General features: G+C 34.5%; 1 long non-coding RNA gene across 1 annotated transcript; it reads right to left on the reverse strand.

The window, feature by feature from the left end:
• LOC146995368 (uncharacterized) lies at window positions 1-23433 on the reverse strand. The gene is made up of 2 exons (XR_015043206.1): window positions 23278-23433; window positions 1-362 (listed from the first exon to the last, which is right to left on the reverse strand). It is a non-coding gene; the product is annotated as an uncharacterized LOC146995368 (long non-coding RNA).
• Between the last annotated feature and the right edge of the window lie 714 nt (window positions 23434-24147).

The raw sequence follows: 24147 nt of genomic DNA on the forward strand, positions 1-24147 counted from the left end.
TAACAGAAAAATATGCTTTATTGAACGATTCAAAGATAAAAGCATACACAGTAAAACAGTTTCAAAAGAAAATAAAATTCTTAATACTTGTTGCTTAGTATTCAGTCTATTAATGTCGATTTATAATTTTTACCTCTTTGCCTTAATTAATTTATGTGATTCTTCGACCTTTTGTGAGAGTCATTCGGTATTTTACTATAAAAATTCATCAAATATAATGCCGATTATCTTTATTAATTGCCGCATAAAAGCTTTTTATTATTTCCTTCAAAAAATGTCAATCAACAAAAACATTTGAGGTGCTTCTTTATATCATACTTTAAAAAAGATTGCATCTTAGAATGCTCAGTTCCTTCTGTCACCTATAAGGGGAAAAAGAAGAAAAAAGAAGTTATTTTCTTTACATTGCTGCTATAGAAAAAATGCATTCACTAAAAGATATATAAAAGTTATATCGTTGCTTACTTTATACCTGCATACAGACATCAGTTTTCTTCTTATTTTAAGAAGGTATGAACAAGCTGGTTATGTTTGAGAACTTTCTGGTACTTCAAAATGCTCGTTCTTGCATTACACGTATGCACTTCAGAAAAAGTTTTCAGTAACTGAACAAAGTTCTGTACAGCTTATACATAGAGTTTTAATCTTTATAAAATCTACATCTCTCTTATTATATATAAGGTAAAAAATATGTAAACCCAACTTCTGATTTTAACTAGCAATAGCCCTTGTTGTATCTCTCAATAGAATTCTAAAAGGTAAAAAGAAATCTCTTACCTTTTCTTTCACCCGGGAGCCGAGCTTGTTCCATTCCAAATTCTTATTCGATGAAATATCTAAATAATTCCAAGCTTTTGCATAAAGACTGACACTTCTGTTTAAATAAAGATACTATATTTAGATACAGTTATATACAATTATTAGATTACATGAAATTACGCGCTCTCCAGCTAACAATCATTCAAGTTCGGGTTCAGAGTTCTAACTACCTTCTTCCGTAAGATTATTCTCGAGTTTAGATGTAATGGTGCTGATAGTTCGGAGTTTAGATGTGGAGGCGCTGATAGTTCGGAGTTTAGATGTAACATCACCTCCCACCATTGAGATCCGACGATGCGGAGGAACTCAATACACACAGGTCCAGTCGATGAGGAGGCCGAACAACTCGTCCAGCTCTGGTCATCACTCGAGGACTTGAGGCAGGTTCTGGAATACTAGCAGCCTGATCAGCCTGACCAGTTGCATGGTCGTTTCTATCTCGAGGTGCTCTGTCGGGGAACGGAGGGCCAACGGATTCGGAAGTAGAGATCTCCAACGGGAAAAGCCGGGGCACTGGACGAAGCAGAATACCATTTCTTGTCTTGACCCTCGCTAGTCTAACTATTCCGTCTTTACTGGGGAAAAGCTCGACTATCTTGGCTAAAGGCCAATGTATGCGTCGTCTCTGGCTGTCTTCCAACAGAACGACATCGCCTACTTGCAACTTTTGAAATTTTCCCTTCTTTATTGCCTGTTGTCTCAACTGACCAAGATATTCATTACGAAATCTGTTTCGTAGATCATGTTTTATTCTCTGTCGGTATTTGGCTCGGCGGTTTAGTTCTTTGGAATCTACGTAGTCCATATCAGGAACTCCAGATGACGGCAATTCTTGCAGAAACATCATAGGGGTCAGTGGTGATGGATCTTGATTATCCTCTGATACGTATGTGATAGGTCGCGAATTAATCACTTGTTCACAGTCACATAATATAGTATATAATTCTTCATAATTTAAGGACGTTCGACCTAACACTCTTCTTAAATTTTCTTTCACCATTCGCACAAGCCTCTCCCACCAACCTCCCCACCAGGCGGCGGTCGGAGGGTTGAACTTCCATCGTATCCTTTGGATAGAAGCAGTTGAACATATGGCGTTCCAATTAACTTTCTTAAGAACACTGTTAGTCCCTACAAAATTAGTTCCGTTGTCGGAATATATCACATAAGGTCTACCTCTTCTGGCAATGAATCTACGTAAAGATTGGATGAAAGTTTCTGTAGATAGAGAAGTAACTAGTTCGAGGTGAATGGCTCTATAAATGGCACATGTATACAAGACTATCCACGCTTTAGACCCCTCACGAAGATAGAGAGGACCCGCTAGATCTACACCGACGACTTCAAAAGTCGCCCCTTCTCTGACTCGATCTTCGGGTGGAAATCCTGGCTCGACTTCCACTCTTTGTGAAACAAATCTTTTACATCTTACACATTTTCTGATAATATTTCGAATACTTTTCCTGGATTTTAATATCCAAAAGTTTTCTCTAAGATTTGTCATTAAAGTGCTGACACCAGCATGCTGGAGTTCTAGATGTTTCTCGTAAATTAGTCTCTCAACAAGAATATGTTTTGAAGGTAAAATGATAGGATATCGGAAATTTTCATTATCTTGACGCTGTAGGACGTTCGTTTTGGCTCTTAAAATTCCATTTTGGTCTACGATTGGTCTCAGCGCACGAATGGCGGGATCGTTTATGCCTGTAAATGATTCTTTCTGTACTAATCTACAAAGTGCCTTTTCAGCATTCTCCAATTCATCAACTGAGACATCAGGAGTGAGGTTTTTATCTTTGTTCTTTAAATTGTGATAAAACCTGAAAATCCAAGCGATCATTCTCACGGTTTTTCTATATGAAGAGAAGTATTTGTAGTACCGGTCCAAATTGTCTCCATGATCTAGAAGAGTCAGAATCGTTTTCCTTTTTTCCTTGTTTATAAGTTCTTCATCAGGCTTTTCTTCTACATGGGGCCACTCGTCTTCTGGTAAGTAAAGCCACGATGGGCCCTCCCACCATGCCGATTTCTGTAATTGCTCAATAGTACATCCTCTCGATGGGAGATCCGCTGGGTTTAAACTTCCAGGTACATGCCTCCAGTCAGATATTCTGGTAAGCGATCTTATTTCTTGTACTCGATTGTGAACAAACGTACCCCATGCTTGATCCCTTCTTATCCACCCCAAAGCTGTAGAAGAATCACTCCAGAACACTGTTCTACAATTCTTAAGTTTCAAATCTGATAGAATTGTTTTGGCAAGCCTGGCACCTATCAGACAGGAAAGAAGTTCAAGCCGTGGAATCGTAAGTTCCTTAATAGGGGCTATTCGACTTCTCGCACTTACTAACTGAACCTTTACACCTTCGATGGTTTCAGCTCTTAAAAATGCACATGTGGCATAGGCTCTTTTACTAGCATCCGAAAAAACGTGGAGCACTACGGTATCTTCGTTTTCGTAATCAATATTTAACCAACGAGGAATTTCAATCTGAGATAGCAGAGGCAATTGGTTCAACCAAGTCCCAAACTGCTCACTTAGGGGAAGAGGAAGATCTTCATCCCACTTAATCTTCTCGTTCCATGTTTCTTGCAAAATTAGCTTAGGAATTACAGTTATCGGTGCAGTAAAGCCAATGGGATCAAAAATTTTCTGGGTAATTGACAAAACTTTTCTTTTGGTAATAGGTTCCCTCAAGTTAAATGTTTCTTCGATCTTGCAACTCAAACTATCTTTTTCTAAATCCCATACTAATCCTAATACTGGGACAACTTTTGTCTTGCTCTCTATCTCATCGATCATGTCAATGCGAAAATTTGATCGCCAACATCTCAAATTGAAATGCCCTGAAACCAAAATCAATCTTGCTTCTTGAACGAAATTTTCAGCTTCATCTACGTGATTTAAGCTAATTAACGAATTATCGAGGTAAAATGAATCTTTCAAAATATTAGAAGTTTCTACAAATTTTTCTGGGACTGTAGTCAAAAGGTGATTAAGTGTAGCGGCTAGCAGAAACGGACTTGATGTGAGTCCAAAAACAACTCGGTTATGTCTGTAAATTTTAAACTTATGTTGATTATCGAACCATAGAAACCTTAAAAAATCTCTATCCTTTTCTGCTATTTTGATTTGACAAAAGGCCTTTTCGATATCCGATGACACTCCTATGCGATATTTTCGAAAACGATTCAATATACGTGGAATAATTTCTATTAAATTTGGTCCTTTACTCAAACAATCATTGAGAGAGGGTGAATTCTTAGAACGTGCAGATGCATTGAAAACAGGCCGTATCTTTGTAGTTTCACTAGACTCTTTTATTACAGGTCTGTGTGACAAGTAGTGCACTCCTTCCTCCTTTTCCTCAGTTACTACCTCAATAATGTCCTTCGCTTCCCACTCATCAAATATTTCTTCGTAATCTTTTCTTCTGCGTGTGTTAATTAGTTTACTTTCGGTTTTGACGAGGTGTCTTTCTGCCACAGTACGGTTACTGAATAAGAAGGATTTATCTAAAATAAAGGGTAAGGTTACTTCATATCTCCCTGAGCTATCTCGTTTTACACTTTTTAAGAAATGTTTTCGAGTTTCTTCTTCCAAGACACTTTTCGTTTTGTTTTCCTCACTTGAAATCCCCAAGGTGTCTAAACGCCAAAGATTGGACAAATTTGTATCGGAAACATGTAAGGATAAAGAAAGAACGGACAGGGAACTCGACGTATTCGCATTCTCTTTAATCTTGCCCATTAAAGTCCAGCCTAACTTGGTCTCAAAGGCTACGTAATCCCCCGCAAAATGTTCAATTCTTTCAGTGAACAATTGTGCTGCGGTGTCCGCTCCTAACAGCATATGAATCTCTTCCGGATTTTCTTGAAACAGACAGAGATTTCCATTCACATGATTGTCGTTTATAAGGATTCCCCTTTTTTCCATTACTTTAATTAACTTTTCGTCTTTGATCTTAGGTAGTGACGAACAAATTTTCCTCTGGTCTAGTGCTTCGATTTTACACCTGTACTTTCCATCCAAACTTGTTAAATCTATTTGATAACGATTATGATCTTCCGAAACTTCTACACCCCCAAATAACCCATGTTTAATTCTTTCAGTTCCTATCTTTTCTAATTTCAACGTTTTAGCAGCATATTGACTTATGTACGTGTTCTGACTTCCGGTGTCTATTAGCAATCTTAAATAACCCTTTAAGGTTTTCCCAGCTACCCCTACGACCAAAGTTTGTAAATAAACTTCAGAACGGTTACTTTGATTCGAAAGTACTTTATTTTCAACTTCCTGGACAGTTTTGATCGTTCCCTTTTTACTCTCGGAATTAATTCTGTTGCACATAATCGTAGAATGCTTAGAGTGACAATGGGTGCAAAAAATGTTAGAATCACAAAATTTGCTGATGTGACCCTTATTTTGTAAACACCTAAAACAAGTGCCATTTTTGCGTAGTATTTCAACCTTTTCGTCATTAGTTAGTTTCTGGGCAATAGGACATTTATGGCTTGAATGGGAAAAATCTCCGCAAAAAACACATGCCTTAATCAATTTTTCTTTAATACCCGTGGACACTAAATCAGAAGCAGAAGAAGCTTTCGTTTCTAATTTATTGCTCTTTCCATCGCTGAAATGACGAGTGTTTATTTTCTGGACTGCATACGCAGACTGACGGCGCCCACTATTCGCTGTCGAATGCTCTGAATTCTTATTTATGACTTCCGCCCTTTCGCGTGAATCTAAACATTGAGCTATAATCAAGCACAGGCTTTTAATATTACAATATGCACTTCCATTACTCATTCTGTTAATCTCAAGCAAAATATCTTGGGGAAGTGATTTCAGAATTATTGGACATAACACACTTGATAAATTCTCGAGAGACTGACCCAAATTTTCTAAACATCTTAATTCGATAGAAATATTATCATAAAATTTTCTAAAGGCGCGAACATCATTCGAGATTTTCAACAGTTTAGTGTTCAAAATGTTATTTATGTGAGTGTAAATGAGCACATCTGTTTTCGCAAATCTTTCTTTTAGAAGATCAATTGCGGAATCGTAATTAGCAGCAGTAATCGGTAATCCTTCGACTGTATTTAAAGCAGAACCACCTAAATGAGCTTTCAAATAATTAAATTTGTCTATTTTATCTAATGAATCATTTTTATGAATGGCAGACTCGAAACTGTTCCAAAAGGTTAGCCAGTTGTTTATATCTCCGTAGAATTTCGTTAAAGTTAACTTAGGTAATTTAATTCGAACAGACTCGTTATGTTTTGGTTCGCTTTGACTATCAGTACTGAACTGGTTATTTACTACCGTTTCAGTAGATTTGCGTTTTAATTCGTCGATTCTTTTGGAGGTACGGAAACTGCATTTAACGACCTTTTGGCGATATTCTTCAGATTTTTGGAATTCAGCATCAAATTCTTCGACTTTAAAAAGAGGTTCTAATTCTGTATCGACACTTTTAAGCGATTCGAAATTATTCTTTAATATTTCTAAATTTTCTTCCAAATCATGAATTTTCGGATCAATTTCCGAAAGCTGCGATTCCAAATCTTTAAGCGATTTCGTTACTGATGTTCGGAGAGCTGCGCGCTTCTTTTTTAATTTATTTAAGATCTCTTCAGACATGTTCTTAACAGTTCAAAAATTCAAAATGTAATCAATAATTGTATTCTTAATCTTTATTTTCTAATTTAAATTCTTATTCTTAGCTCGGGCGTCCCGGCAGGGATGCCAAAATATTGTTGTATCTCTCAATAGAATTCTAAAAGGTAAAAAGAAATCTCTTACCTTTTCTTTCACCCGGGAGCCGAGCTTGTTCCATTCCAAATTCTTATTCGATGAAATATATAAATAATTCCAAGCTTTTGCATAAAGACTGACACTTCTGTTTAAATAAAGATATTATATTTAGATACAGTTATATACAATTATTAGATTACATGAAATTACGCGCTCTCCAGCTAACAGTCATTCAAGTTCGGGTTCAGAGTTCTAACTACCTTCTTCCGTAAGATTATTCTCAAGTTTAGATGTAATGGTGCTGATAGTTCGGAGTTTAGATGTGGAGGCGCTGATAGTTCGGAGTTTAGATGTGGAGGCGCTGATAGTTCGGAGTTTAGATGTAACAGCCCTTTTATTCTTAATTTTAATTTAGGTGTTCCCCTTTTTGTCATAAAAATAGTTAACTACTTTTAAAATATCAATCGCGTCAACGATCTTACATAACGCTGCCCTGCAGATACCTCTTAGCCAATCACTGAATAAGATTTCAATTGAAATCAAAACCTTTTGATGCTCTCTCAAACCTCTTTTGAATAAGTGCATACTTTCCTCTTGCTTGTTTCGAGCTAACACGCATCTGTCTACCATCCACTGCGTTAATATCAGCTAAGCTTCCAAAAATATGGGGTGCATTTGGCAACCATAATCATATGTGAATCTATACATCTTAAGAATTTGCTTTATCCAGTAATGTTATATCTACGGTTCTGTTTGCCTGCAAGATTCACCTTTCTGCTAGTCATTTACACATTTCGTATGCTAGCAGCGTCTACAGTCATTGACCATTATTAAAATTATTTGGTCTTCTTTCCAGTATTCTAAATTATTGTTATATATATAAGATAAAAAAATATAGCAAAAATTTACTAATAAAATAAACTTAATTGGAGCAAACTGATAAAAGATCTTTAAACTACTGATTCTGAATTAAAGCACAATCCTCTTCAAGGCATCTGCAGTTTTCCTGCAGTATCTGGATTGCTTTAGACTTTTGCCCAATCACTGCTCAGGATTAAAATAAAAGACCTTCTGAGCTTATAAATAGTATTGCAATAATTACGCATCACATTTTCGCCTGCTGCCGCCCAGGAAAGTCACGTTTCTTTGCTTTTCTTCTCGCTAAAAATACAAGCTACGTATATAGAAACTGTGAACCGCGTTTAGCACCCGTTAGCACAAGTGTTTCACCTATTAAGCAAAAATGTATTTCTGAAGAACTTTTCTTGTTCAAAATAAAAATCGTTTTAACCATCAAGCCAGTTGTGATTTTCTTTCCAGTCATATCAACTTAGCAGTTTTCCTCGGGCATGACTAAGTGATTGATTTCATCTTCTCTAGCCAACTCTCTAATAAGTTTTGTCTACGCACCAACGAGATTATTAGATATGTATGTAAGATAAAAAAAATACGTTAGATAAAAATATGTAAATATAAATTATAATTTAAATTAGTAACAGCCCTTAGTTTTAATTTGAGCATGTCCCCTTTCTGTTCTAAAAACAGTAATATCTTTTCTGCAGTGCGTCATTTCTAGATGAATCCATACATATTTTTTATCCATATACTATATACATAACGTTGCAAACAAGCTAATTCGAAGCTTTACTCAAAATTTCAAGAACCAAAACCTTCCTCTTGATGAGCTGCTGTACTTGACAACTGCGCACTTGCTTCCTGAACCTTGATCTAGATAGACTGCTGCTTGCTGCTTTCCCATTCTCTTCAAAATAGTATAGAAAATTTAACTTTTTTGAATACGCAAAATCACTGTGCCAAGTGGAATGTGGCGGCAAAATGTTTAATTACAATAAAGGGGATATAATTTAAATCTGCTACGACTGCATCTTATTGCAACAATATGAATTCCAAGTTTCTTCTTTATTCCGGATCTACTATGTATGCTTTAACATCTATCTGCGTCATACCCAAAACAACATTACTCGCACACATACATATTTATATGTAATGATATTTCAAATAGGATGACACAGAATATGATAAAAAAGCTTGTGCCAATACCGGAACAAGAGGGAGGCAAGTAAGAAGCACTTGCCTCCAATGAACCGATAAGATGGAGCCAAATTATCTGCGAAAAATCACGAAAACCTTTTTGAAAACGAAATTACGGTTGTTAACTTTCCATGAAGAAACATGTCGAGAATCACTTTTTTAAAGTATCATATTTAAGCAATAAAAAGTGCACTATAGTCTGGACACTGCGTGTCATAATTCATGCTATATAATCAACAGCAAGCCCACCAGCGGCCGAGCGGTAAAGTCGCTGAACACTGGTAGTTCGGTCCGAGGTTCGAACCCCGCGAACGGGCTGGCTGAATGGGCGTTTTCGTGGTTTTCCCCATGTGTAACGTGTATACGAGCCAGTTTTCCTTAGAAAGTCCTCCACGAAGGCATCCCTCCCCTTAGGCAGATAGCCCTCGTGTGCTTTGCCATAATAAAATACACACATAATCAACAGCATCTGTGTACACCAGCGGTTGGGAAGCAAAACCGCTAATACTGGTAGTTTGGCTTGGGCTCAAAGTCAAATGGGCCAGCTGCATGGGCGTGCTTGTGGTTCTCCTCAGTGTGTGCCGTCAGTATGATCCAGTTTCACTTAAAAACTTCATGTACTAAGACAATTTTCCCTTTATCAGATAGGCCTTGTATGCTTTGCTATGATAGAAATTATCCTAACCCGAGTCATCTTACTCATTCATGCTGTCACCTCTCAATTTTCATTTTACCCAGTGTAGATACAAAACAAATAAATGTAAAACTACTTTAAACTAATTTCCATTATTACTTTCCCTTACTACTAATTAACTAATTTACATTATTACTTTCTCTTACTACTAACTAACTAATTTACATTATTACTTTCTCTTACTACTAACTAACTAATTTACATTATTACTTTCCTTACGAATATCTTTTGGTGTTGATAACATTAAAAGCAAAATGCTCGTATATCAGTTTCTTGTACCTTTTTTCGAATATTCGAATAATAAATATACTACTAAACGAGGTTTGAGTCTTTGTCTAATTGTATCTGTTTTTAATTTGTCTTCGAACTTCTGCAATTAGTTACCTTATAATTACTGCTAAAAGTTTCAGTCATTTCTGGTTATTAGGCTTATTCCACAGTAGTTTCATTTTCTCTCAAGGTAAATGGATTCGTTAATTGTAAATTGCAGACGATAAATCGCAAGTTTACTAATAGAGATTGAATTGTTCATCCCCAGAATGGCAACATAATATATTCTATTGATATTTTATTGAATGTAACTAATTAAATTTTAAGGTAGAATTTCGTAAACAATTACTGTTTTTTGTTTTTAAAAATTTTGAATAAAATCGTGTTAAGTTTGTTCGAAATGGTAATTTTAGTTGAAGAACCAGTACAAATATTAGCTGGAAGATACATCTCGGCACGGAAGAAATTTAACTACTAGCATACAAAAAGATAAAGTGAGACATCATTTTTCCTTTCCCAAATTGCTTTGCTGTTTTATGAAGCAGTAAAATCATAAAATCTTTAATATTAAAGAAAAAATACAAGTTCTAGAGTTTGGAATTTTTCAGGGTAAAACTAAGATAAAGGTCTTTGCTAGTTCCAAGGCAGCTGATAATGAAAGAGCTTATATTAAAAAGCTCAGTTCAGCTCTGCTAATTGTAAGGTAATTAAGATGAAAAATATACTTTTGTGTTTCATTCCAATGGTTTTAAGGTAAATGATATAAAAGAATATATTTAAAAGGAAACCTGATTTAGCTATAGAAATTTTAACTATTGCAATCTCACGCAGATAGTTATTTGTAGAATGATAAATAATTTAATATACTACATGTTTGCTGTTGCCACTGACATTTATTATTCGCAGCCTACGCATAAAATTCACAAAATTTAATACATTTAAGCCACGCGAGATAATTGATGATGGGTGGTGATGAAATATCAGCCAACATTAGAGCATAGAAGTAATAAAATCGTGTTAAAATATTATCTGCCATCCTCTATTAATCAAAAATTGCTTCGGAATCGATCAGTTAAGAGGAACGTTTCACGCAGAGCTTTCTAAAGGAAACTCGCTCGTATTCATGTTAGACATGGAATAAACATTCCTGCAGGTAACCCATTTTGTAGGGATCTATAACATGAGCCTGGGACAAGCTACCAGCATTCAGCAGTGCAGTCTTACTCTGTCGGTCACAAAAGATCACAAACATTAAATGAAATATCAGAAGATTATAATTTAATTTTAGTTTCTAGGAGTAGCTTTTAAAACCAGAAATATTTGTAGATTATGATTTTTTTCATTTATCTGAAGACTCTACCTACGGGAAAGGATACTTTCACGGAGAACTGTATCAGGGAACTGGCTATCTACACTGGTGAAATGAATTAAGAGAATGTTCATACTTCATCTACGATCTCCAGAACTACTGGACAGATTTTAATAAAACTTAGTTTGAACATAGGTTGATATAATACAAACAAAATAAACATTCAACGGTTATAATACACACACATGTTCGTGTGTAACACTCATGGTAGGCTGAAGATCTGAAACAGCGGTTGCAGAAGACACAAAAGAAATGGGTTAATAGGGGGTATTGTCCCCTCTTACAGCCATTCAGGCCTCGCAGTGTGATGCCCTCTCCAGAGCGTTCCAGACATGCTCTATAGGGTTGAGGTCTGGAGACCTGGCTGGCCAATCCATCCGGCGAATATCCTCACTCTCGAGAAATTCTTCGACCAGAAGAGCTCTATGTGGCCTCGCGTTATTGTCCTGTAAGATGAACTGGGGTCCCACTGCACCCCGGAAAAGGCGAACATAGGGCTCCAAGACCTCACACCAGTCACAGAGCCTCTGTCAAAGAAGTGGAGAGGTGTGCGGCCATCCAACATGATGCCTGCCCAGACCATTACACCGCCACCTCCCTAATTGTTGATTTCGCGGACATTGGAGGGTAGGCTCTCTCCATGTGAAAGTACGGAGAGAATCGGTGTTTAGGCTAAAACGGGTCGGTGAACAGAACAGTCAAACATTGCTCCTTACTCCAATCTCTATGCTACCTGCACCATGCTAATCGGATTCTCCTGTCCGTAGACGTGAGCGGGACGCAAACAGCCGGTCTTCTGGTAAACAGCCCTCTATCATTCAGTCTTTTGGAAACAGTCACTCTTGTTACACGGGCTCCTGCGGCTACATACAGGTCCCGAGAGAGCTGAGAAATAGAGAGAGAGAACGCGAGAGAGCTAAAATGGACAAATAGTGATCTTTTCTGGCCATCGTGGCTCTTGAACGACTTTGCCCAGGCTTTCTGTCGATGGAACCAGTATCCTGGAACTGTTTCCATAGGTTACGCACGACGCTGAGCGTTAAATTAAAGTCTCTACATATCTGGACTTGCGATTGACCTACCTCTAGCCTCCTCACAATTCGCCACCTCATTCCATTATCTAAACGTGGGTGGTTACTCATTTTTACTGTTCCGATGTAAATTTAACCGATTGCTGAAAGATAATACCAAGAAATTAGCCGAGGTGTGCTAGCGAACGTAATACGTCTTACCCTCTACGCTGTTATAAAGCCTGTTTTTCTGCTGGCTTCGCCTACACACATGTGTACGCTTACGTATTTGCCGAACAAGATATGCATTTTTACCTAGAAGCAGTGGTTTTTCCTTCAGTTCAGTTCTTTTTATGCAATTCGATAAAATATGCAAATTCTCTTAATTTATTTCACCAGTGTATCTATGAGTACATATAAAGAAGAATATCTATGTGTCGGCTTTAATCAGCCGAGATATTAATTAAAAACTCTGAAAACACTCATTTTCGCACTCATTTTTCAAGAGTGGCAAGTCTCGCACGTTGGAGATAAAAATGCTTTATTTCGAAAAGTGTTGCTACTGCTCGCTTTCAAATCGTAGTTTGTTAATATAAAATTTGTTAAGTTTTACAAAATCTATATATATAAAGAAGAATCTATGTTTGTGTGTTTGTTCGCGTTATTGACTTCTGATCAATTATGATCAATTTTTTGCCACATTTAATCGAATAAAATTGAATATAGGGTAAGTATTGGATGGAACTTGAGCTTTTACGACCATTTGATTGGAAAAACGAAAATCATTAAAAACTGCGTGCCATTGTTGTTTATATAATGAGAGAGAATTAGTTTATTTTTCTATCGAAATTTTTTATGTGGGTTCCATATCTTATCAGACTGAAAAATGTATGACTATGAATCGTATTTTTTGCATCATTATTAGAGAAGGATTATAGCGGTATCGTTCTCTCTCTTGTTAGATACATTATTCCCAATCTAAGGGAATCTGAACGGGCATCGGGCACTTGCGTTAGTCATATATAAAAACAGCCTTGCAGCGAGCCCTTTTATCGGAGTTCGAAACAATGGCATAACTAGGAAAGGGGATGAGGCAGTTCGCTCAGGACGGAACATTTCTGAGAGTGACAGTTTTCATATGAAATATATTATAGGTGCCAGTAGTACGAATCTACGGAATGGAAAGAAGGATTGGCATTAACTTTATATAATAACAAAGCTCACTACGGTTAACTGTGCTTGCAAAGAGATGTCTTCGTGGGAGAATAAAAAAATTCTTCACAAAGGGTTTAAAACTAAAAACTAGCTCATATTCACATTATGAAGGGGGGAACTGGTTTGTATTTACATCATATATATGTGAATACAACATTACTTATATGAATAATGTAACTTTCATAATTACAAATTTCTGTGATAGAATTTAATATTTCTTACTGTATATCCTTAGATTTCCAAAAGCATAAATGCTCTTTAAAATTTATTTAGTGATTTTTCCAATGAAATCTAGCCCCAAATCTCATACTGGTAATAAGGTATAATTAATTACAAATTTCCTGAACTGCAGTATGATCACTGCGAAACATTTTTTTATTCCAAAGGGGCAATTTTTCCAGAAGGACTAGTAATATCGTTTTGGCATTTTGCGTCGAAAACTTTAAAAGGCCGTATCACTTTTCAAATTGTTGCAACCAAATATTCGAGCCTTGTAATACATTTAAAGAAATGAAATAATGAAGAATCTGCATAAAAGTATGTATGTTTTTCGCATTGTGATAAAGCAACGGTGCCTAGACCCACCCAATTTTGAATCCAAATACGGGCAATCTGGAAGCCCAAATTTGGAATTTGGAATTTGTTTTGTTATCTATTTCATACTTTGTAACACTTAATGAATTTTTGATTAACAAACACAAAGATTTCGAAACGAGCAATGGCAACACTGTGTATCGCGCGCGAGATTGTGTATCGGAAATTCTAAAGATACGCTCATTTTAAAATTATTTTGCGATATTGCTGTTGAATTGAATTTTATAGTTCAAGTGGGAAGAACATAATATTTAATAAATAAAGGCAACACACAAAACGTTAAAAAACGCCCCTTTGGGCGTAATGTAATATCTGAAAGCTTTCAGATTTTTCTTTTCTATCTCTTTTTGCTTTCTGTCCTAACCTGAGCCACAAATCGAGCACAAAACTTTCTCATTTTTTTTTTTTTTCAGATTTTTAATTCAAATCAACATACAGCTTCTTTTGCTTATCTTAAGCGTGTCTGAAAATTGCTAAGTTTGTTTTACGTCTATCAGCGTTCACCAAAGAGCGAATTTCTCCACATTTTTCTCATTCTTGGAATTTAGAGGGTTATCTCAAAGAATTTGCCCCTACAAATTCTTTGATTATCTTTGGTTCATCTTCAACGCTTAAAAGCGCCGCATTTAAAGCTGTTTAAGCTCACTCATATATACACATTTAAAGACCACTCATATACTTATATTCTTGATAACAATGCATCATCATATATTGTATATTGTTCGAATCATATCTAACATTTCGGTAACAGATTTACCTAATTTTAAACAAAATTTAATGTTGATCCATCTCGAAGCAAATTTTTCAATACAATGTCTTCTCAGTAAATGAAAATGATAGCGGCGTTCTGATATGCAAACGACAAAATAACCACTGATTTTAACGGCTGGCTTCTTAATAAAATGGCTTTAACGAGAGGTGTCACTCTTTCTAATTATGTACTTATTATTTCTTTGTTTTATTTTATCATTTGGTCTTTTAATTTTTCCTGTTACTTTATGAGCGTACCTAGTAGAAGAGCATTTCACTCTTATGCAACGTTCTAGTCATTTCACTGCAAGTACTGGTAAGATTAAACAAGGACGGGATGTTCCTTGTTTCAACAAGCGACTTGCTCAATAACGTTTTAAAAATGGGATGAATAGGCAAAGATTTAGGCTTTCGTCAGTAAAGATTACTGATGAGGGGATGGGATATATCATCGGATGAATTGGTTCGATTTTGACCGCAGACTGAAATGAGAAAGGACGAATTGAGAAATGCCCCAGACTGTGAATCTGTGCAAATTTTTCGCTTTATAAAAATCTCTCCTTTGAGATATACTCGTATATTTTGCAGTTCTTTAAAAAATAATTCTGAGTTCATTCGGCTATCATGTGTAATGAATTTATCGTTCCTATAACTTTTCAGACACTGAGTTTAAACTTAAATGTATGACGTGGTTGGATTGTTTACAATTTCGAGCTGCAGAGAAGCTTGTTTATATTGACAGCGAACAGGGACAGATTACTAAAAATAGCGCTTCTAAGATTTTTCTACCATTAAAAATAGGAAACATGATAGAAAAAAATAAGCTGGAGACAAAAAAAAAAAAAAAAAAAAAAAAAAAAAATCAAAATTTCAATTCTAAGACTTTTTGGTAAATGCTAAAATTGTTATTGTTTCAGTTGCATTGATGCATTGAGTGGAACGTAATGGTAATAATCGTAGGCATTAAAAATCTTACTGCAGTTTTTTTTTTAAAGTAGACAGTGCATTTATTTATTTTTATTTCATTTCAGAGCGCTAAAATTGCTCTGAAAGTAATGTCGCTGGAGGATATACACTTTTCTTTGTTTGAAGTATTTTGAGGCCTTTTAACAATTTTAATCATTTAAAGAGTTTATTATATTTGCTCAAAATATTTACTTCTCATTTATCCTTCTTTTTTCCCTTGTACCGATATTATTTTCTATATTTATAGTTATAATTAATGAATTGGATTGGATTATTCAATTACGGCAAAGCACACGAAGGCTATCTGTCTAAAGGGAGGGATGCCTTCGTGGAGGACTTCCTAAGGGAAACTGGCTCGTATACACGTTACACATGGGGAAAACCACGAAAACGCCCAAGCAGCCAACCCGTTCGCGTGATTCGAACCTCGGATCGAACAACCAGTGTTCAGCTTCTTTACCGCTCGGCCGCTGGTGAGCCGTTATATTTAATGTATAATGATTTTGTATTATACAAATTTTGATTAATTCTTAAAATATACAAATGTTTTTACATTTAAATTTTTGCTGTGCGAACAATCCGAATTAAGCCAAAAATTAGATTATAAAATATAAAAAAAAAAAAAAACTCAGTTAACTAATGTGTAGAGACAGTAGGCTATTTCGAAAGCGGGAGAGATGAAAAATGAGCAATGCCTTCGTCGGGACTCGAACCACGGACATCTCGAAATACGCGCCGAGCGTGCTGACCATTACACCACGAAGGCATGCTAAGAAGGCGGGAGAAATACCTTATAAATGAAAAACTAAAAAGTGCTTATATTCTCATATATTCGTATTTCAGGCTTATATCTGCCAGCTTGTACAGTTCTACAGTTCCACAGCATCTATTTAAATCATCAGATTTAAAAATTTTAAAATACTTAGAATATAAAATCATATTATTTGGTGCTTTAATTTTTCAGCATTGAAAAATGGATCCAAATCTAAGATGATCATACGAAGTATTGCAAAATAATTTATGAGTTAAGAAAAAATTTAATTAATTTAGAATGCCAACTAATTTCTTCAAAGTGAGTTATTAGATGCTGAAAACTGTTTGATGAATTATTTTGTATACTGGACGATAAAACTGTACATATTGTAAAATTTTATTGAAACAAGTTTGCACGCTATGAAACGTGATTGAGATTTTGTAAATGCACATCCTACAAAAAAATTGATGAGGGAGCTTTTACATATATTTATTTGTTGTATAGTCCTATTGTTCTTTGTTCACTTTACTCGTATGAATCGTTAATTTGTAAGAAATGTTGTTGTTTTACTTTTATATAAATAGAAATAATTCATTTCAGTCGAATCGAAACAAGTTATGCATTTTGCTGGTTGCAAATGAAAGATATCTTTGTTTAATAATAGTGCATTAGAAATAAAGAGAAGAATATGTTCACGTTTAGCTCCTGCATAATATGTACTAATTAATTTAATTATAGTTGTTTTTTAATTGAGAGTTGCGCTTGTAAGCAAATAAAATTAATTCAATGCTTAATTACATAATTTTGTTGGAAAAATTGTTTTTATAATGTATATTATATGTAATGTATAAATATTAAATTTTATCAAATAATGGTGTTATTTTAAAATAGTAGAAAAATTTTAATTCTGCATAAAATTATCTTTAAAGTGATACATATTATTTGGACTTGAAGTAAATTTTAAAAATACGATTATGTTTTTAGAATATTTATTTTCAAGAGGAATTTGCTGAATGTTTAATCAAACTGTTTGCTTTTAAAAACTAGAAATAATAAAAATATGTAGTATTCTATATATTTTAAGTAACATATGATAGTGTAGGGCACGGGAGCATGTACCCCACCCTCATATGGTATTAGCCTTGTACAAATCAGGCACTAATCGTGATTCACAAGTACGCAGTTGCGAACTATTGCACATAATTGCTAGAGGGGAGGAAAAGAAAGGAAAGTCTTAGAAAATGAAATTATAATTAGTGAATATAATTAACTACAACTAATTAATATTTAAAAATGATTTATCACTTAAGTTAATAACATAAACAAATATTAGTTACAATATAATCTAAAAAACGTTTCTCCACACACCAAAAATTTTCTTGCCACCCAGATCGTGACCCGAAATTTTTGGTACAATTTACTAAATCTTGTGTATCTGGGCTATTAAAATAATGAAATAATAATTAGTGAATATAATTAACTACAAATAATTAATATTTAAAAATGAATTATCACTTAGGTTAATAACATAAACAAATATTAGTTACAATATAATCTAAAAAACGTTTCTCCACACACCAAAAATTTTCTTGCCACCCAGATCGTGACCCGAAATTTTTGGTATAATTTACCGAATCCTGTGTATCTGGGCTATTGAATTTATTCCTTCCAGTCAAATTACCATTGGATTCAATTCCAATAATCCTAATTTTCAGTTTATTTTTTAAATCAGTTAAATAGTCATTCCATATTTTAATCTTCTGATACGCTTGGTTTCATATGAGCTGGAATAAATAACTTTTTGAAAAATTATGTTAAATTTCGGGCTACCTGCTAAAAACAATTTAAATATTTCTAATGGTAGAAATAGCAAACGGAACAAAACAGTAAACAACAGGAGAGATCCGAAACTTAATACGATGTTAGATTTCACCATAATTAATTAAAATAATTTTCTCCCTCCTTTCCGCATGTCTTCGTGATGTAATGGCAAGCACACTCGACGCGTGTGCGGGAGTTCTGGAGCTCGAATCCTGGGAAGGGCAACGCACAGTTTTTGCGTTCTTTCATCGATGTAACCTAATGAATCTACAATAAAAATGAATTTACATATATTTTTTTTCAATAATCAGCTGTAGTCTATTATTTTAGAATGGGCATTTCACGACCATTTCTTTCCTTCTGGCTTGCCCGATAGCCATGGTAAAGAATGTTGCAGAAGATGGTCGAGTCTTCTGATTTCCCAAAATCCACTAATGACCTGTGTGCGGTGATGACGACACGCGTTACGATTATAAATGAGGGCAGGATAGGTTTGAAACTGAATTGCCTGCTTTAAAGTAACAGACTAAAAATGCATCCATTTTAAAAGCCTGATAATACTGCATCGAATGGTTCTGCACGCCCATAATCCGGCATCCTTTTCAGAGACATTTCTGTCTTAGGATAGCGCTACTAGTATTTCATTTAGCAATATTCGGAAAGGCTTGACAATTACTTTTGCATATTTTTGTCATTTCCTGTTAGTCTTTTGTCTAAAACTTCGCTTTTGTATATCATTTGCTTCCTTTATATTTATTTGTTTAGAATATCTTTAGAATTTGGGGAAAGTCATCTTGCTGGCATGTGGTAGAGAAACTAGTCTTGGGCTCGGTTTCGAATTCCAAAGAAAGCATGATGTTTTTAAGTGTACAATGCCCTTGTGGCATGGAGGGCACTCTAAACAGTCTCGATCCGCAAGTCCTCTAAGAGGTTGGTATAAAGAGAACAGAGAAAGGAGACCTAACGATCCATCCTTCAGGGTAGTCTTCATCAAAATTTGGACAGAAAGTTCCTTTTCTCCCTGTGCAATTCTGTCGCGCCATGTTGTGCACCACCGTTCTCGATGAACAGACTTCTAAATGACCGATAGATTCGACTATTCTGGATGAACACTTAGCAAATTTTTGGGCCAGTGGGAAGTGAATAACGTGTTGAAAAATTTTGATAAAAATATAAAACGGAAATGCGTGACGTAAGCAATTTAGAAGTTGAGAATATAAATATTATAGTGGAAGAATATGACACCGGATTTTCTGCTATTTGTGATATTAAAAAGTGGAAAGAAAAACTAAAACATTTCCTATTGAAGCAAAAATGCTCGGCAAACATTAAAAAGAAAGAAAGACGGGAAGGGACGGTAAACCTAAGCTCTAACAATTGGAGAATGGTTCAGTGCATATACATTTAAAATAAGCCTATAACTGGCTACAATGATGGCATCGTAGTAAACATTAATTAAATGTTATCAAATTACGAATAAATATATTTACTAATACATTTTTCTTATTAAACATATTTCTGGAACTATCATACGCAATTTTTTATTCCACAAAATGTTCAGTAACACGAAAAAAATTATTTTTCGTTTTTCGATATTGTAAAATTTTAGTTCGATAATCCGCATTTAATTATTTGGCATTCCCGAAGTCCCATATGTGCTTGACTATTTGACTATTGCTGTAATTGAATTCCTTTGATTTTTGGTAAAAGCCTTTACAAGCGTAAACGGAGAGCCGACGTTTTCGTACCTAGTTTAAACATTTTAAAAAGAAAGTTATATCCTTTACATTTGTGGAAAAGGAAAAGCCACATAAAAATGATCGATTGCTTGGGGTAAGTAACCTAGAACTTTCCAGAGAGCTAACATGGAGACATGAACCGGATCATGATGAAATGTTTTGGGGTAACTCAGCGTCGTTCTCAAGACACGAGGTATCACATGCAGCTGTCTATCAGATTCAGTGGAATGTGTATTAATTCGGTCACGTGTCTCTTCGCAACTGATTGCAGCTTTTGATTTAACAAGCGTTTTAAACCACTTGATGTGTCACATTTTTTCTGCTTTTCACTTAGTAGGAGTGTTACTGATACTTCGAATTCTTTCATCCAATTAATTGAAAAGATCAAACTGTTTTTTATATATTCGCTTTCTTTGTTTTAGCCAGTGAATAAGTAAATTAGCCTCGCAATTTTTTTTCTTTTTCTGTGTGTGTGTTTGAGAGTTGTTCTTTACGTAGCTAAATGAACTTCCTTCGAAAATAGCATTTGATTGAAAAGGTGTGGTGTATGGTGTATTTAATTATGGCAAAGCACACTAGGGCTATCTGCCTAAGGGGAGGGATGCCTTTCGTGGAGGACTTTCTAAGGGAAACTGGCTCGTATACACGTTACACATTGGGAAAACCACGAAAACGCCCATGCAGCCAGCCCGTTCGTGGGATTCGAACCTCGGACCGAACTACCAGTGTTCAGCGACTTTACCGCTCGGCCGCTGGTGGGCCTCATTTGATTGAAAAGATGCTGGGAAATTTCCTTCAAATGCCCCCTATGATTTCACATGCTTTTTATCTCCTGTGAAGGTGATCGTCTCAGAGAGATAGTAGTGAATATTGATGTTTATTAACAGCTTGGAGAGGTTTATTGTGTTCATTAAGCGTTTTTTTATTTGATTCAAAGAACAGATGTTGCTGCGAATTGACAAAGCTTTCATATATGTTGATATTAGAATACTAGGAGAGAAAAATGTTAAAAATCAGATATGTTCTTCCTAGGATTCGAAACACGAATTTTCCAACTGCTAGCTAGATTTTTAAACTGTTATACCACGACAGAACGCAAGGGGAAATACGATAATTCCCTGTACATGTGTTTTCCATGTACAAGGATCTTATTTTCTGTATTAAGAAATTGTCTTCTGTTATAAAGATCTTCCATGCTATAAGGAGCTAAATTAAACGGCAAAGCATTACTTATTAGTGCAGCAAATAGAATCATTTAAAATAATTTTCTCTCTACTATGCAGTAAAGTTTTACAACAAATATTAATTTATACATTAATACAATTAAAAATATAGGTTTATAGCAATGAATGTAGTATTACATGCAGGTTTGTAATAATTTATAATAAAATGAGTAATTCTGTTTCTAGAAAATTCGTTTATTTCTAGAAATAAAATATAATAACAATGATAAAAACCTGCAGGAGAAAAAAGATTGTAATCTTCTATACAAATATATATTTATTTCTTAAATTTTATACAAACATCAGTCTTCTTTTCAATTGGTAAGTGTATATTAATAGTTTGAATTTCTCTTTATATTTCTATACTTTCAAAAGAGAAATGCTTAAACATACGTTTGATAATCGAATTTCATAATCGAAATATATTATTTTGAGTTGCGGTCTAACTTAACAAATAAAAAAAATTAGTTTTATGAGTTCGCAGAAGTGAAAACTATTTTTATTCATTAAAAAAATCCCTTATGAAATACTAGATTCAGAAACTTGTAGACTCAATATTATTCAGAGATTCAGTATTAGACTCCCCCCCCCAATCTAAGGAATATTGGTGACTCTCAGAACTGCTTACCTAAGCAGAGTGATTACCAGGTTTCTCTGACCACCTGCATTAAATTGAGAGATTGTCTTATTTAACATCTCACGCATCTCATGAGAGCAGAACAGCCACATTTTAAATTTTACAATCATGTCCCACTAATTACTAATTAAGACTGTGTAATGTAGAAAAGTAGAAGTTTAAAGAAAAATGTAGAAAAGCCAGAAATAACTGATTTTTCTGGCAAAAATAGCCTTATAAAAATGAATTTTAAGAACAGAAGCTTTATTTTTTTAATGGTAAGCTTTTTCCATGTGAAATTTAAGAAGAAACAAAAGGAGTAAAATTCACTTAATAACTTCTACATTCTTTTTTAATGCATTCATTTCGATAACTTTTCTTGATGCATGAAAGAGAAAGAGTATATAAAACGCATGTTGTCATTCTATAGTATACTCATGCCTAAAGAATGTTTAACATAATTTTGCTTTAAAATATTACTTCCACTTATTTCATGTATTATTTCATTCATTTCTTTTCTAATTTCCCAAAGTAACAAAAAGTAATGAATTTTCCAAAACAGATCTTAAAAGCAGAATTATTTTTATTTCCTTGACTTAAATTTCTCAAGTGAAAACTTTTTTAAAGGCGATAAAATAAACAAATAAACAATAGAAATAATAATAAAATGAAGTAAAAGAAACCTTTTATTTTATATATATATATATATTTTTTTTTTTTTAAATTTTGAAACTAGGAAAATTTTTAAGGTGATAAAAGATATTTCTTCGAAAGTGTTTTCAAAATCTGTAAGTGATGATACTAAGTTAGAAGTTTTCTTTCATTATAAAGTGTTTTACAAAGTACGGGCATCTTTTGGCATACGCCTAATATTCTGACGTTATTTAATTACGGCAGAGCCTCGAGGGCTATCTGCCTACAGGAAGGGATGCCTTCGTGGAGGGCTTCCTAGGGGAAACTGGCTCGTATGCGCGTTACACATGGGGAAAACCACGAAAACACCCATGCAGCTAGCCCGTTCGCGGGATTCGAACCTCGGACCGAACTACCAGTGTTCAGCGACCTTACCACTCGGCCGCTGGTGGGCCCCTAATATTCTGATGATAAACGTTATCTAAAATGAAGAACTGGAATGAAATGTCGCAAAATTTTACTCTTCTGTCTAAAAGCCAATTTTCATTGAAACGCTATTGCGGTGAGGTAGTGTTATTTTCGGAGTTTGCCAAAACGGGATTTTGTCCGTCAGTCCGTTTCACTGCCTGCGCTTGCAACTTTCTTTAAGTAAACGTACGTCATAATATATACCAAGCTCTAAGCAATAAATATATGACAGTTCCTTTAACCAGAAAAAATAACAGACTTTTAAGTTTAGAATAATTACAAATATCACAGTTTTCCTTTCCTTTCTCTACATTAAACAAATAAAAGAGAGGAAAATAAAGACAAATAAAAGTTTAAATAAAATATTTATCATAATCATCATTTTCTTCTTGCAAGAAATATTCTTAGGACAGAGAAAAGGTGTTATACTTACGTGACATAATTTTTGAATGCATGAAAAGTAATACATTTTCTGTCTGAAATAATTCTTAAAAGAGAAATAAAAACGTATTATAATACTCACATAAATAAACGTTGGCAAGTCATTTTTATGCCCATTTTTTAAAAATTCGATATTCAGGATAACATTTATGTTTTTAGAGATTACAAGACGGATATTGCAAGATCGGAACTACTAAACCATAACTTTTTACAATATTAAAGATTGAATTTATGCAGTATCCGGTCATTACCCTTAAGTCATTTAAATATGTCAATCTGTCGATGGATTAAGTTCGTATTTCCTTCAAGTTTGCATCTAATCGCTTTTGTGCATTGTCTTTGTTATCAGCCAGTTACAACAAGCAATATCTTTAGTGAAGAATCTACATTTAGTTCTCTTTCGATTACTTTGGATTCAAACCAGATACAGACTGACTTTAACTTATCATTTTCCAACCCTATATTTCAAGCATGACCAAACTGCAGCAAAATACAAGAGACTCTTTGGCCCCTTAAATACGGCTCGCATCATAGCAAATAGTATTTTTATTTTCGAAATACAATTCTAACTTAAAACAGAAATCGTACTGCTACGACACACATGCTACGACTAAGAAAACAATCAGTTAGTCCATTTTTTAAAATTATGTTATACGTATAATAATTCCAGTTTAAAACTGCTCGTTGAGGACCTTAGATAGGATCTGCTATGCAAACAGTGTGAGTCGTTAGGCATTGTATTATAAAATAAGAAAAGTAAATTACCGATTAGTTACTTTAATTAGAAAATAATAAGCAATTAAAATTAATAAAATGCTGTTTTAACAAATAATAGAATTAATAAGCAAATTAAAAAAATATAAAAATAAAAACTTACGTCAAAAACCTCATAACTGGATGTATTTTCATTTAAAGGCAAATTTAGAAGAACGAAAAATTTTTGTGAAAATAT

Source organism: Stegodyphus dumicola, chromosome 9, assembly GCF_044657685.1.
Source record: "Stegodyphus dumicola isolate Sdum_Otavi_A_Nest chromosome 9, ASM4465768v1".
Lineage (NCBI taxonomy): Eukaryota > Metazoa > Arthropoda > Arachnida > Araneae > Eresidae > Stegodyphus > Stegodyphus dumicola.